Source organism: Miscanthus floridulus, chromosome 15, assembly GCF_019320115.1.
Source record: "Miscanthus floridulus cultivar M001 chromosome 15, ASM1932011v1, whole genome shotgun sequence".
Taxonomy (NCBI): Eukaryota; Viridiplantae; Streptophyta; class Magnoliopsida; order Poales; family Poaceae; genus Miscanthus; species Miscanthus floridulus.
The window spans coordinates 58,369,211-58,384,114 of record NC_089594.1 but is presented as its reverse complement, the minus strand read 5'-3'; the positions used below and the strand labels follow the sequence as shown (position 1 = coordinate 58,384,114).

At 40.8% G+C, this 14,904-nt stretch overlaps 1 non-coding gene across 1 annotated transcript; it reads right to left on the bottom strand.

Moving 5' to 3' along the window:
* Positions 1–11,634: 11,634 nt before the first annotated feature.
* Positions 11,635–11,741, bottom strand: LOC136509680 (small nucleolar RNA R71). The gene has a single exon (XR_010772431.1). It is a non-coding gene; the product is annotated as a small nucleolar RNA R71 (small nucleolar RNA).
* Positions 11,742–14,904: the final 3,163 nt, after the last annotated feature.

Sequence of the window (14,904 nt, the reverse complement as noted above, 5' to 3'; positions counted from 1 at the left end):
TCCCTCCCTCTCCTCCAAATTCATCGAGCACAACGCATCTCCATCCAATTCCTTTTAGACAGGAGTGCTTTAGGTTCCTAGCTTGCTCATAAATGAGATCGTGGTGGGAATCAGTCCACTAGAGAGCGTACCCAAAGCATCAGTCGTTGTCGCTGGCCACCGTGGGTGCCACACCAAGCTTGGCCATGAACCCCTCCTATCCCTTACCTTTTTCTTTGAGCTTCTCGGTGTTATTGCTCTGCGTTGATGCCTCAGACTCACCTATGAAATAGGTTCATTGGAGCTCTAGTGGTTTGCCGGAGCTCCAGTGGTTCGCTGGAACAACGATGATGCACCGCCGTCGTGCCAACTCGGATCCACCCCACACGTGGTCAGTCTACCTCGAGCCATTCCTACCCTAACCAACTCCACAACGGTGTTCGTGGTGAGTCACTATTCCTTCCTTGACTCCCCGTTTAACCTCTGCCATAGCCATCTCAGTCGGAGCAGTGCGCGCCATTGTCCGCCATCAATGTATGCACGTGGGTAGACATGCCCTGCATGTCGTCATGGGCCATCACAGTCCTGCGTGGTCGCGCGAACCCTGTGGTGGCCCTGCGCCCCTGGTGGCCACCCCTCCACCACCACCGTGCCCTCCCCGGTCGGTCTTGGCCGCCGTTGGATCGTCCCCACCATGGTGCTCTGCTCTGGTGATGATCGGGGACTAGGGAATGGTGAAGATAGGAAAATTTAGGGGTTAAATCGCATAGATGGTGAGGCATATACATAGTGTTAGTAGTTGGAACGTGATTTAAAAATAGAAATGGGTCTTTTTTGCAAAATGTACAGCGCGCAATTGGGCCTCCCCTTCGGGTCGGCCTGCTCCCGCACGTGGGTTGGCTACTCACCCACGCCTGGGCTCATCTACGTGGGCCGGCCGCATCCTGCTGCTGGGTCGCCGCCTGCTTGCTTGGGCCGCTCATGCCATGCCACATTGGGCCACGCGCGTGCATGTGGGCCAAGCCTAACCGCTTAGGCCTTGTCTTTTTGTGTTGTTTTTGTTTTGTTAATTCAATGCTCTTCAAAAATTGATAATAAAATGTAGAAAAAACACAAAAATGCCAAACCAATTTTGTTAGGCTCCTAAAATCATGATCTATCTATTAGCATAATTGGTTCATCTAGTTTTAAAATGTTTCTAGGGTTGCTCTAATTATTTTAAAATGTTTAGTATTGTTAAAATGTGAACTTGTTTGAATTTCCATGATAAATCGGTGACAGTGTTGACTCTAAAATTTTTATAGTAAATTACTTATATTATTAGCTACTCACTATAATTTTTGTAGCTCCAGAGTAATTAGTTTGGTAGATAGATAATGATGCCCTATTTTGAATAAAGATTAAATCAATAGAATAAGATAAAGAAACACCTTGGAATTTTATAACTAAAAATACTTGTTGGGAAATGACATCTTTCTCGATGATGTTGATACGTAGATTAGTACGTTAGTCATTAGAGCTAGCTTGTTAGTTCATAGCACGTACTCTATTTTAAGAGTTGTTGTTGCCTTGTTAATTAACTATTGCATCATCTCTGCATCGCATTGCATACCATAATAGGGACGATGATGGATCGTGGAGTCATCTAGAGTATCGGAAAAGTTGGTGTCTTGATGATCATGTCACCAAGATGGAATGCTAACTTTTGGTTATATTTTACCCAGGCAAGACCCGGTGCATAACCTCTACTTTTTGCACTTTAAATTATATTTGTGAATTAAGTTTCAAGGAGTTGAATGAAACCCACTTGCATATATATATATATATATATATATATATATATATATATATATATATATATATCTTTATTCTATGAGTCTTACTAGTATGACAGTATCATATAGATTGCTATGCTATAGGATTTTGGTAGAAGTCAAGTGATTGTCTGTCACTCAGTGAGAAATAGGAAATATATTATTGTTGTTACTATATCACTTGGAATATATATATGAATGTTAAATGGAGACCGGGCACGGATATGGTTTGGGTATTGGTGGGTGTAAGAGGTTGTGTCCTGCGGCCAACGGGGCATAGCTTGGTTACACTGTTTTCCCTGTCAGTGTCCGTTAAGGACCAGCCATTGCATTGGACTCTAGGCAAGTCATAGACTTATTATCCCAAGCACATACTTATGTATGGGCGCATGGAAGATTTGTTACTCTCTAGTCATGGTTTTCAGCTCTTTTCGGACCGACTTTCAGGGTGGTTTTTGTGTGGAGGTCCCAAACACCGCACTGAGTCTGGGACTTAGGGGCGGGGGCTTAGGAGTCCAAGGTTGGACGGGGACCTAGACCCCGTGTTAGGAGGGTAGTGGGTTGGTCCTGCTTATGCCTAGGGTACAAGCAGGCCTGTCTGTTTCAAGGGTATCTAGCTAGGCACATTGATTCGTGAATCGCCGATGATCCGATACGACTTGTCCATAATCTAGCACCGTAGTAAGAAGCTAGAAGATGAAAAATGGTAAAATGATTCTGATTGCTTACCACCTGCTTGAAATTAGCATAGGTGCTTACATAGAATGGTCAGTTAATAAACCAATGCTGACTGCTAATAAAATTGAATATAAGGACGCACTTTTAGTAATGCTTCCTGCAGATGCAATAAACCCACAAGCTAGATAGCCTTGCATATCCTTGGAGTCTTTTGTTTCCTCCTATCGGGTTAGTCTTGCTCAGTACAACTAAGTACTCAAGGTTTTATTTCCCCTTATTTCAGATGACAAGCGGATGCTAGAGCTGACTCTTGTGTGTGGATCCCTTCTGGTGGGCTCAAAGAGGATTCGTTTACACTACGATCATATTTTTTATAACTCTCACTAAATGTTTTTATAAATGGAAGTTTATAATCTGTTGTCATAGTTTATATATCAATGCTTCATCATGTCAGGAATAGGTATTTATTTCCGCTGTAACTCTGATCACATGTTTATATTCCGCTGTTCAATTAAATTGTTCATAACCCTGATAACATGTTCATATTCTGCTATTATAAATAATAAATATTATACTCTGATGTTACATAGAAAGTGATGTAAGAAATGACTAAAATGTTGTAAGCTTTATTCTCTCATTTGTGATCCTGATGGAAAAATATGGATTTTTCGGGTTCTCCCTTGGGGTGTGCTCGATGGGACCACATAATTTGGTGTCCTCCCTTGAGTGCTTAGTGTTTAATGGAAGACAAGTACTCCCTAGAGGTATTAGATTAGGCGGTTCTGCCACATGTAGCACTACTCCAAGTGATGAAGCAATGGTGAAAATCATTATGATGGTGATGGCATGGGGATGATTAAATGCTTGGACTTGTAAAGGAAGAAAGAGAAAAACAAAAAGCTTAAGGCAAAGGTGAAACTTGATAGGAGTTTTTTTTGTTTTGGTGATCGAGACACTTAGTGAGTGTGATCAGATTTAGGATCGATAGCCATACTATTAAGAGGGGTGAAACATGTATCAAAATGCGGTTATCCAAGTGCCACTAGATGCTTGAACTCATTGCAAATGCATTTAGGATCTAGTGGAGTGCTAACACCCTTGAAAACATTTATGAAAATATGCTAACACATGTGCACAAGATGATACACTTGGTGGTTGGCACATTTGAGCAAGGGTAAAGAAGATAGAGTTGAAAAGGAGTTAGTCGCGCTGGTCACAGAGTGACCGGATGCGTCCAGTATTTTATCCAGACTTCGGGTAGTTAGACGAAAGTGATCGGACATGTCCAGAATCAGGACTGGGCGCGTCGATATTTGGACCTGAGGTGAGCGACTAAGTGAAAGTGACCGGACTCTAGCTCAGTGGAGTGACCGGACGCTAACGAGTTACTATTCAGCATCAGGTCAAAGTAAAATAGCCCGATACAGGATTGCAGTCCAGTCGCCACAGTGGGCGCGTCTAGTGTGAACCAGCAAGTCTTGGGTTTTCAGCGTAATAATTCATCGGACGTTGGGAGCATCCGGTCCGGTGTGACCGGATGTGTCTAGTTGGCCTAGAGCGGCTCTAGGAGCTCTCTAGATTCGACCAGACGCTGCAGTCTCCACGTGTCCAGTCCTAGTGTGATCAGGATAAGTTCGGTTGGCCCAGAGTGGCTCTAGGAGCTCTCTGGACTTGACCAGACGCTGCGTCTCCCACGTCCAATCATTTCTAATAGTGCGTCCGATCACGTAGTATTACTATGTAGAGATAACTGTTGAGCGGTCAGGCTATGACCAGACGCAGCGACTGGACACATCCGGTTACCCACCAGACTCGTCTGGTGCACATGACCTTCGCATCCGGTCATCCCACAGTCAGCCCAATAATTGAGCCAATGACTCTATTGTTTGGGGATGTCTATAAATATTATTTGTCCAGCTCTAGCTCACTCTCTTGGCCATTTGCATTCACATAGCAACCTTGTGAGCTTATCCAAAGCCCTCCCACTCATCTACATCATTGATTCATCATCTTTGTGAGATTGGGAGAGAATCCAAGTGCATTGCTTGAGTGTTTGCATCTAGAGGCACTTGGTGTTCGTGTTTTGCTACGGGATTCGCTTGTTACTCTTGGTGGTTGCCTGCCACCTAGATGGCTTGGAGCAACGAGGATTGTCGAGCGGAGGTTGGTGATTGTCTTCGACTCCGATTGTGGTGATTGTGAGGGGTTCTTGACCTTTCCCCAGTGGAGAGCCAAAAGGTACTCTAGTAAATTGCTCATGGCTTGTGTGATCCTCATCTTGTGTTGGTTGTGCAACACCCTATTGAAGGTTTGGCGTGTGATGCCAATTAGCGCGTGAACCTCCAAGTGAGTGAATCACCACAACAGGGACTAGCTTGCCGGCAAGCCAGTGAACCTCGGAGGAAAAATCATTATGTCTTGATTGTCTCCTTGGTATTCATTGGTATTCACTCATTGGTCACTTGCCACAGTGGTATACCTCTCTACCACTCTCTTGTATTTCATTATACATTCACTTGGATAGAGCTAGTGGTAGTTAAGACTAGATAGTGTATCATTTAATTGTATTACTCTCACTAAGTTGATCACCTAGGTGTATATTAGTGACATAGCTTTGTTGTGATATACTAGAGATCATAGAAAATAGAATTTGTAGCACCGGGTTTTAAGAACAAAATTAGATACACACCATATGTGAGCCCATGAAGTCAAATCTCACATATATAGCCGTGATGGAATTGTTCCATTCGACACGAGCCTCATTCCTCCAAACTCTAGCAATCTAGTACCCATCTAGGATTTTTATCGAAATAATTAAAAAAAGCAAGCGTAAGTACATGTCGTACTCAACAAATATAATATGAGGTTCATGAGGCTCAAAAGGCTGACACTGGTTTAACTGCTATTAGCTTTTAATGAGTCATCTTTTAGCAATTGAGTGGCAACAAGTTTATTCACAAGCCCATATAAACACATGATTAGGTAAACATGAATAATGAATAGCATAAACAATTAATCATTAGTGAGCATCTTCATCATCCGTATCATCAGTGTTCATCATCTATTTCGTAAGGGTTCCAAGGCCGCTCATGACTGTGAGCATGGCTATTATAACAGTTTTACACTCTGCAGAGGTTGTACACTTTCATTATGAGTCGTGACTTACCCTTTTGCCCAAGGTGATCAGCCTCTTAACCCACTACCAAGGAAGGTCGGCAGGGTTCACTATGAAGCCTTTTCAAAGGTTCATCTAACAAGTTAGGGCCATTAGATTCACTCGGCAAACAGATGTAGGACCCCCTCATGTCGAATGGAACAATTCTATCATGGCTATACACATAAGAGTAGAGGCTGTCCTATACCCAACTCGTCAAGCCATTCTTATGCCAATAAAGGTAACCTCTAACAAGCTAGAAAAGGTCCTCATACTGAGCTAAAGCCAGAGCCATATAGCCCTCACAGCTGTACTATAAGTCTTGGATGATCACTTACAGATAAGTCCTTAGGGAGAGGAATCTAGAGCACCATAAAAATAGTCCAATGCTCTAGCCCCCTTGTTCCATGTTGCTAAAAAGTATCTTTTAATGTTTATTGCATATACCATTAGTCAAGTTACAAGATCATGGTTGTAGTTGAGCACTAGCATCATACTACCCAATGCAACACCCCATAGGTATCAAGGCATAAGGTACAAAGTACTAGGAAATCCTTAGTAGTAGTGGTAATCAAGGTAGATACATGCAATATGAGCTAAGTGATTAAAGGTGTATAGGACAAGGAAGATCCCATGCTATACTTGCCTTAAAACACCGATCCTTCGGTAAGCTTTAAACTTCAACGTCTTTCTTCTTGTTCTTCTTGATCACCACATATATCTCACCGACTGGACATGATCATAAAGCACCACACAAACATCCATGCAATCATACATGAAGCAAACAATAAATCTAAATTAGAATAGTGCACCAATCAGCATAAAATCAAGATGAAAAGTTTATAAAACGAATCTACGTATCGCTACGAACACATAGACGCGAAGATCACTCTAATCAGAGCTACGGTGCAAAGATACAACTACCGAAAGATTTATTTTTATATAAGAAGAAAATTATAGGCTTCATTTATTTTAACTATATAAAATAACATAAATTGAATTAAGCCAAATTTAGATTTAAATTATAAAACTAAAGTAAAACAAATCATATTTTATTTATAAAATCTAGTTGCATAATTATTATTCAAGTTAGAGTTTAAACCATGAAATTTTAGAAAGATTGAAATGATAAACATTGTTACTAACAGCATAGATCTCGTTGTAATAAATCTAGCACAACTTGAACAGGTCAAATCGGAGCTAAAACGTAAGAGATATGAATTAAACAAGATTTCCTTTAGTAAAATAATAGATTAAATCTAACCTCAAATTTTAAAAGTTGAAAACATGTCTAACAGTAGTATAAACATGTAGATTATGAAATTACGAACCTAACGCAAGTTGAACAGGGTCAAATCGGAGTTAAAACGGTGAAAATATGGCCTACAGAAGATAGTGACAATTTTGTAAATACATGAAACTTGATTTTTGAATTAATATAAATAAAATCTGGTTTTTAAATCTAGCCGAGGACTGCGGGTTCAATTCTATGAAAAGGCAGGGGTCCTTTTGAAAGAAATCAGGGACGGTGGGTTTATACTTAAAATCTTACGGGGCTCATTTGCAAATATACCAGCGAAGGGGTATCTTATAATCTGGATCGTTGATGGCGGATCGGATGGCTGTGAGCGAAAGGGGGAGATGAGGTCACCGGCGGCTACATCCAGACAGCGGCGCCATGGCCGATGAGTAGAGGAGCTCACCGGCGTGGCCGGCTTGGGCGATTCTGTCCACCATTTGACACAGGGAAGACCATGGGGAGAGAGAGGGGATGACGACGAATGGTACTATGGCACTAGTGAGGGTTTCCAAGCACCAAAGATGGTGTCCCTCGAGCGACAGCGGCTCGGCAACGATGGCGATGGTGCAGCGAGCAGAGAAGGAAGAAGAGAGGGCAAAAGCAAAGCACCGGGGCTTCATTACCTCGCTGACGAAGACTAGAAGACGGCTCTGATCAATGATGGGGCACGACAGCGGTGGAGTCGCATGCGGCGGCGATGAGCTAGGGTTCCACGGCGGTGGTGTGGCTTGAGCAAAGGTGGCGTGCTCTCGAGTTTGGGGAAAGTGTTGCGGGTGCTCAGCTGATACTTATGGGGTGGTTTGGTGTGGGTGGCATGGTAATCGGGCGAGAAACGGGGCTGCAGCGGACTCCTAATGACGGCGGAGTCCGGAGCGATGATGAGCACTGAGGTAAGGGAAACGGTTGACAAGCGAGGCCGGCCAGGCAATGGGAGAGAGGTGAAAGAGGCGCGGCACAAGTGCTGGGCCAAGCGCGAAGAAGTGGACTGCGCAGTGGAGGAATGTGAAGATGGGCCGCGGCAAGGGAGGAAGAAGTAGGCTTGCGCTGGCTTGGCTGGAGCGCAAGCTGCGCTGACCCGATGCGGAGGGGAAACCGACCATGGGGATGAGAGGGGAAGGACTAGGCCTTCGGGCCAAAAAGGAAAGAAGAAGTGTTTTCTATTTTCCAAATCCTTTTCCATTTTGTTTTCAAAACCAACTTCAAATGTAAACCAAATCAAATTTGAATAGGATTTCCAATACACTTTTGAATTCAAACAAAATAAGAATTTTTTGTAAGTTTTCCAAAAAGAATTTCTACAACTTTCTTAAAAATTCTTTTATTACCAAATTCCCTTTTCTTTCTTTTCTTTCACTTCAAAGCCATTTTTAATTTCCTTTCCGAAAGCAATTCAAACCATTTTGAATCGTGATTCAAGCCACTCAATCAATAAAATCAAATGCACCGGCATGTATGCATAACCATGTTGCTACTCCTTATGAATTTTTAATTTAATGAAAAATTATTATTTCCCTATGTTTTACATCTATTTCAAAAAGAGCAAATTTTAGGGTGTGACAGAATTGGGTAGGTGGCTTGCAACCCCAAGTATAGTGCTAGCGTAAAATTCGCTTCGCCATCTTATTGACTAATCATTTGTCTTAGTGTTGTTGTAGAAATTTTTAATAGGCTATTCACCACCCTCTTGCCATTAGGATCTTTCACACCCACATATGCACTACTCCTACACTGGGGGTAGGCGTAAAAATATGCCTTCCATCTAGATCCACCCAAAAGTGTTTTACTCCTACATTGGGAGAAAACACCAAAAGTATGCTTCATAGGTTTCCACCAAATAAATGCTCCAAGTTCATTTGCTGCAGAAAAGAGGCATGGGCTATGCAAAAGTTATTCATAAAAAAAGAGAGAAGAAGAAAGAAGAATTGAAAAAAATGGACAAGTGTTCAAAGTATTAAAACAATGGGTACTTAGATGCCCGCCTAAAAAAGAGATGAATAAGATAGCCCATGTTTTCTTGCAATTGTTTCCAAGTTTAAAATGAGAGATATGTTTTTGAGGAGCATAGTAGAATTAGTCTAGCCATCGTATATATCCACCATATTCCATACACATGCACATCTTAATTTGATTGTATGACTTAGCTCTCTTTGGATCTGTTCTTTGACTTTACAATACATGTATTTAAAGTATGCTCTCTTCATGCAATTACCACTCCTATGAGCTCCACATAAGCATTAGTTATAGGAGAAGAAAGGGCATAACATTATTCATTGCCTTGGTGAGGATCCACAAATATCACATATATGAGAGACTTGAGAGTGTCATACAAAGGAATCTCTGAGTTTTTCTTTTGAAAACTTATAAAACTCCAAAATAATGGTTGAACAAAAGAACCTGAGACATAGTGCAAGACTTGACCGTTCTATCTTTCAATTGCTTAAGATCCAAGTGAAAGCTAGAAAGCCCCATGGTTGAAAGTAATATGGGTAAGTTTGAAAGTTAGATCGATGAATTTTAGTCCAGAGGAAAATTCTTGTTTAAACGTGTGTGTACTTTTGAGGAGTTGTTTCAATGTTTCCAAAAATCCCAACTTTCTAATCCATTGCTAAGTTTGGCATTGCTCAGGGACGAGCAAAGGTTAAGCTTGGGGGAGTTTGTTGACGGTAGTTATCATCCAACATAAACAGTCAACTTTTACTTGTATAAATGCATAAACAGGATCACCAATATAGACTTAGGGCTTTAAACTGACAATTCCCATGAGTTTTGGTGAATCTGTGTTTTCAGCGTGGTTATTTTAGAAAACCATCAAGGAGGATCGAATCGTCAAATAAAATCATGCTTATCCACGGCGAAACGGACACCAGAAGGTTCTAGAAGACTCGAGAGGACTCCACACTAAAGCGGGGGCCAAGCCACTACCAGGTGGGGCTAACCAGGCCCCACCTAGAGGCCACCCTAGCCCCTAGGGGACCCACCTATCAGCCTCCTTCGAAAGTCGGTTTCCCACCACCTCCTAGGATGCATCTACAGCCATCCTTTAAGTCGGTTTGATCCAAGGGCTCACGTTGGATGCTCCTAGCCTATATAGCTAGCCCCTGCCCCCCCTCCAGAGAACACTACCATAAGTCAAGATCAGACCTAGAAATTAGGGTTTCCTAGAGAGAAGAGAATAGAGCTCCAATTCTTCAAGTTTCTAGTATAGGCTAGCTAGCAAGGTTCAAGTAGAGTTTGGGCTATCCCTCAGGATTTTGGATCTACCATCTAGAGACTGGTATGGCCATTGTATCTCTTTATTTATAACTTTGTGCTACTTCAATATTATGTTGCTATTTATTATGTTCCTAGTTTACTCTAGTTGTATGCTTGATATAGTTATGATTGATGATGAATTTACTGCATATGTTCGCAAAGCTCTTAGCTCAGTACTCGAGTGAGTTAAGTGGTCAACATTATGTAAGTATGGTGCTTAGATATTGTTTGCCTATGGATGCCTTTTGCACTCTGGATCATGTGGTAGATCGCGGATGTGACACTCCCAGTTGAGTTCTTTGTAGTCCACTCCCCGTTTGTAGAGCACGTAGAACGTGATTGTGAAGGAAGACAAGCTATGTTCTTAATCTTCCTTAGTAATATTCCTTATGCATAGATCCAAAGTTAGTTATACTATCTATGAGGGTGTATATACTTGGGTGTACAAAAGACTTAGTAGATAAGTAATAACTTAGGAATCTTTTGCTCTTAACGAATCTTCCTATTTAGCCTTACTACATTTTATGAGTATCTATTTCTATCTGTGGAATACCATTATCACCTTACACTTATCATTTATTTATCACTTGACTTACCCCTACCATAGCATGAGAGTGGTTTTATCATAAGTATACATATTTGTCAATATCTCTATGTCAACACAACCCCATAGCTCCTCCCTGTGGATAAAATATAAATAACGATACCTGGTATACTCCTGGGTGAAATGCTACAATGGTATATTATCTGTGCGCTTGCAGATACCTTATATATATAGTTTACAAGTGTTCTCATAACTATGAACAATGCATTTCTGGCATCATTCTAGGGATGACAACTTAGTTAAGAGTGATGCTAAGAAATGTCAACAAGCATTTTTGGCATCATTGTCGGGGAGGGGCACATGGCTAAGAGAATTGACCAAATAAATACTTATTGATAAAATCATAACCTTTGCTTTAGTAGGCTTACCCTTGTTTGTCTTGGTTCATATCTTATATAGGGTATTGCAAGATTAGTTGTGATTCAACAATTTCTATCAATCAGAATCAATCGAATAAAGAGGAAGCTCAACACTAGTTTCTATAGCTATGGCTAACAAGACTCTGCATGAGTTCTCTGCTCCAAGCATCGAGAACATTCACACTGGACCAACACTAAAAACCAATAATGTTGAGTTCAAGCTCAAGCCAAGCCTCATCAACATGGTGCAAGCTACCCCATTCAGCAGAAAGGCACATGAAGATGCTAGTGCTCATCTTCAAAATTCCCTAGAGATAAGTAGCACAGTCGTCATCAAGGACATTGCTCAAGACATCATACTACTTTGCTTATTTTCATTCTCACTTGTGGGAAGAGCGAAGCAATGGTTCTACACCAACAAAGATCACATCAATACATGGGCAAAGTGTTCAAAGGCCTTCCTAGAAAAGTTTTTCCTTATAGGCAAGACTATTGCCTTAAGAGGAAAGATTTCAAACTTCCAATAGCAGAAAGGAGAGACCATTCCAAAAGGATGGGAACATTTTCAAGAATATGTTTTAGATTGCCCTCATCATAGAATGGAAGATTGGTTGCTCATGCAAAGTTTCTACCATGGATTAACTCAGAAAGCTCATGAATAACTCGATGCCACTGCTGGAGGATCATTTATGTCACTTACTCTTGGAAAAGCTGAAGCTCTTATGGAAAAGATAGCCTCTAATCAAGGCTGCTCATCATGCAATATTTAATCATGTAATAAGAGTGAAGAAGTCCCAGAAGAGGTGTGTGCACTATCAACCAAGATGGATGCACTGTTGAAATGGCTCAAATAATGAGACAACTACAAGAAAGATCGTCAGGCCATTCAAGATGCTTTCAATGCTCAAAATATATGTGGGGGATATTTGGGGGTTGAATTCCCTGAATATCAAGAGGATGCAAACATCGTCATCAACTATTCTGCTCCACAACAACTAGAGACAAGGATGAAATCAACAACAACGGTCGACTTACAAAGGTAAGTAACCAGGTAATTACTATAACACATCCTAAGCAACCATCCTTAAGAGACTTGATCGTAGAACATGCTAGGATTAATGAGAGTATTTCAAAAACACTTGCTTCTAATGATATGGTCCTAGAAAACATAAACACTAAAATGAATAGTTTTTCTTCTGCCATAAAAGATCAACTTAGCTATAATAAATAGATAGAATCACAATTAGCCTAGTTGGCCACTACTCTACCTTTTGCCACTAACCTTGAGAAGGTCAGTGCCATAACCACAAGAGGTAGCAAATCTACTCGTGATTCGCCATATCCGACAAGGACAAGTAAGACACCAGTTGAAGTACAGGAAGAGGAGAAGAAGGATGATGAAGAAGTTGGGCCATAAGAGCAAGAGTTATAACAAGATTTTCATGACACGACCCTCCTACCATTTCCACACAAAAATTCGAAAAGCCAAAATGGATGAGCAGTTTGGTAAGTTTGTAGAGATAATTCAAAAGCTATATATCAATATTCCATTGCTAGATTCCATACAGGTGCCTACCTACGCGAAGTATCTCAGAGACATCCTCAACAACAAAAGACCACTGCCCTCCACTGAGGTAATCAAGTTAACAGAGGAGTGTAGTGTGGCCATCCTAAACTCAGCACCTGTCAAGAAGAAGGATCCAGGATGTCCCACTATCGATTGTTTCGATCAGGAGGCAGAACTTTGAGAATGCGTTATGCAATCTTTGGAGCAAGTGTCTGTGTCATGCCCAAGAAAGTCTTCGATAAACTCAACTATTCAACACTCACACCAACATCAATGTGCTTACAACTAGCCGACCAATCAGTCCGCTACCCTACAGGAATCGCTGAGAATATTCTGGTAAAAATACAAAACTTTTTTGTTCCTATAGATTTTGTGGTACTTGACATGCAGGAAGACATGAAGGCACCACTCATTCTTGGGAGACCCTTCCTAAGCACTACAAATGCGCACATTGATGTCAGGGCCGAAGAGATCAAATTCCATATTAACGAAAAGGAATAGCGGTTCGCTTTCAAGCCAAGACCGGAATAATGCTCCAATTTGAAGTGTCTTGAGAAGCAAGTATTAAGGTCTCCATCTCTAGGACTGAAGGATACACCTAAAGAATGAACATGAACGGAGAAGCCTGGTTTGGTGGACTTAGAATTCCGAACCCTCGCCGGGAGGTAATTTGGTAGTTATCCATATTTACTTTACGCATTATATTTTCACTTCGGCATATTTACTTCTTAAAACTTGCATTAGAAAAATAAAATAAACAATTCTCATCATGACATATTAAAAATTCAAGCCCCATTTAAATAATTTTTACAGAGCATAAAAACCCCGTAAGAAATATTTACTATGGAGGCGTAAAAATATAAAAAATATCATCATTCATCTTCTCATGTTTCATAGTTTTATAAAAGTAATTTTGCATTGCATTTTTATACATGTATATGGTAGAAATATAGGAGACACATGGGGCCCACTCAACCACCACCCATCACCTCCATCACATCCATCTCCACTCAACCACCACCATCACCTCCATATCAACCTCCATTTCCACTCTCCTTATCTCTACACCATCTAGAATCCATATCCACTGAAAGGAGCACTTCATTCACTAAACCACGAAGCAAATGAAGCATCAAGAAATGGAGAGGCCATTAGGCCACCTTGTGGGGCCGACCGGCCCCTGCCCCCCTCTAGAGGACGCTGCCATAAGTCAAGATTAGACCAGAAATTAGGGTTTCCAGAGAGAAGAGAATAGAGCTCCAATTCTTCAAGTTTCTAGTATAGGCTAGCTAGCAAGGTTCAAGTAGAGTTTGGGCTATTGCTTAGGATTCTAGATCTGCTATCTGGAGACTGGTATGGCCATTGTATCTCTTTATTTATGACTTCGTGCTACTTCAATATTATGTTGCTATTTATTATGTTCCTAGTTTACTCTAGTTGTATGCTTGATATAGTTATGTTTGATGATGAATATATGCATATGTTTGCAAAGCTCTTAGCTCAGTACTCGAGTGAGTTAAGTGGTCAACATTATGTAAGCATGGTGCTTAGATATTGTTTTCCTATGGATGCCTTCTACACTCTGTGTTATGTGGTAGATTGCGGATGTGACACTCCTGCTGAGTCCTTTGTAGTCCACTCCCTGTTTGTAGAGCATGTAGAACGTGATTGCGAAGGAAGACAAGCTCTGTTCTTAATCTTCTTTAGTAATGTTCCTTATGCATAGATCCAAAGTTGGTTGTACTATAGATGAGTGTGTATATACTTGGGTGTACAAAAGACTTAGTAGATAAGTAATAACTTAGGAATCTTTTGCTCTTAACAAATCTCCTGTTTAGCCTTACTACATTTTATGAGTATCTATTTCTATTTCTGGAATACCATTATCACCTTACACTTATCATTTATTTATTACTTGACTTACCCCTACCATAGCATGAGAGTGGTTTTATCATAAGTATACATATTTGTCAATATCTCTATGCCAACACAACCTAAAATATAAATAACAATACTTGGCATACTCTCGGGTGAAATACTACAATGGTATATTATCTGTGCACTTGCGGATACCTTATATATATATAGTTTACAAGTGTTCTCATAACTACCAATAATGCATTTTTGGCATCATGATAGGCATGGCAACTTAGTCAAGAGTGATGCTAAGAAATGTCAACACTACCCCTACTGGAAG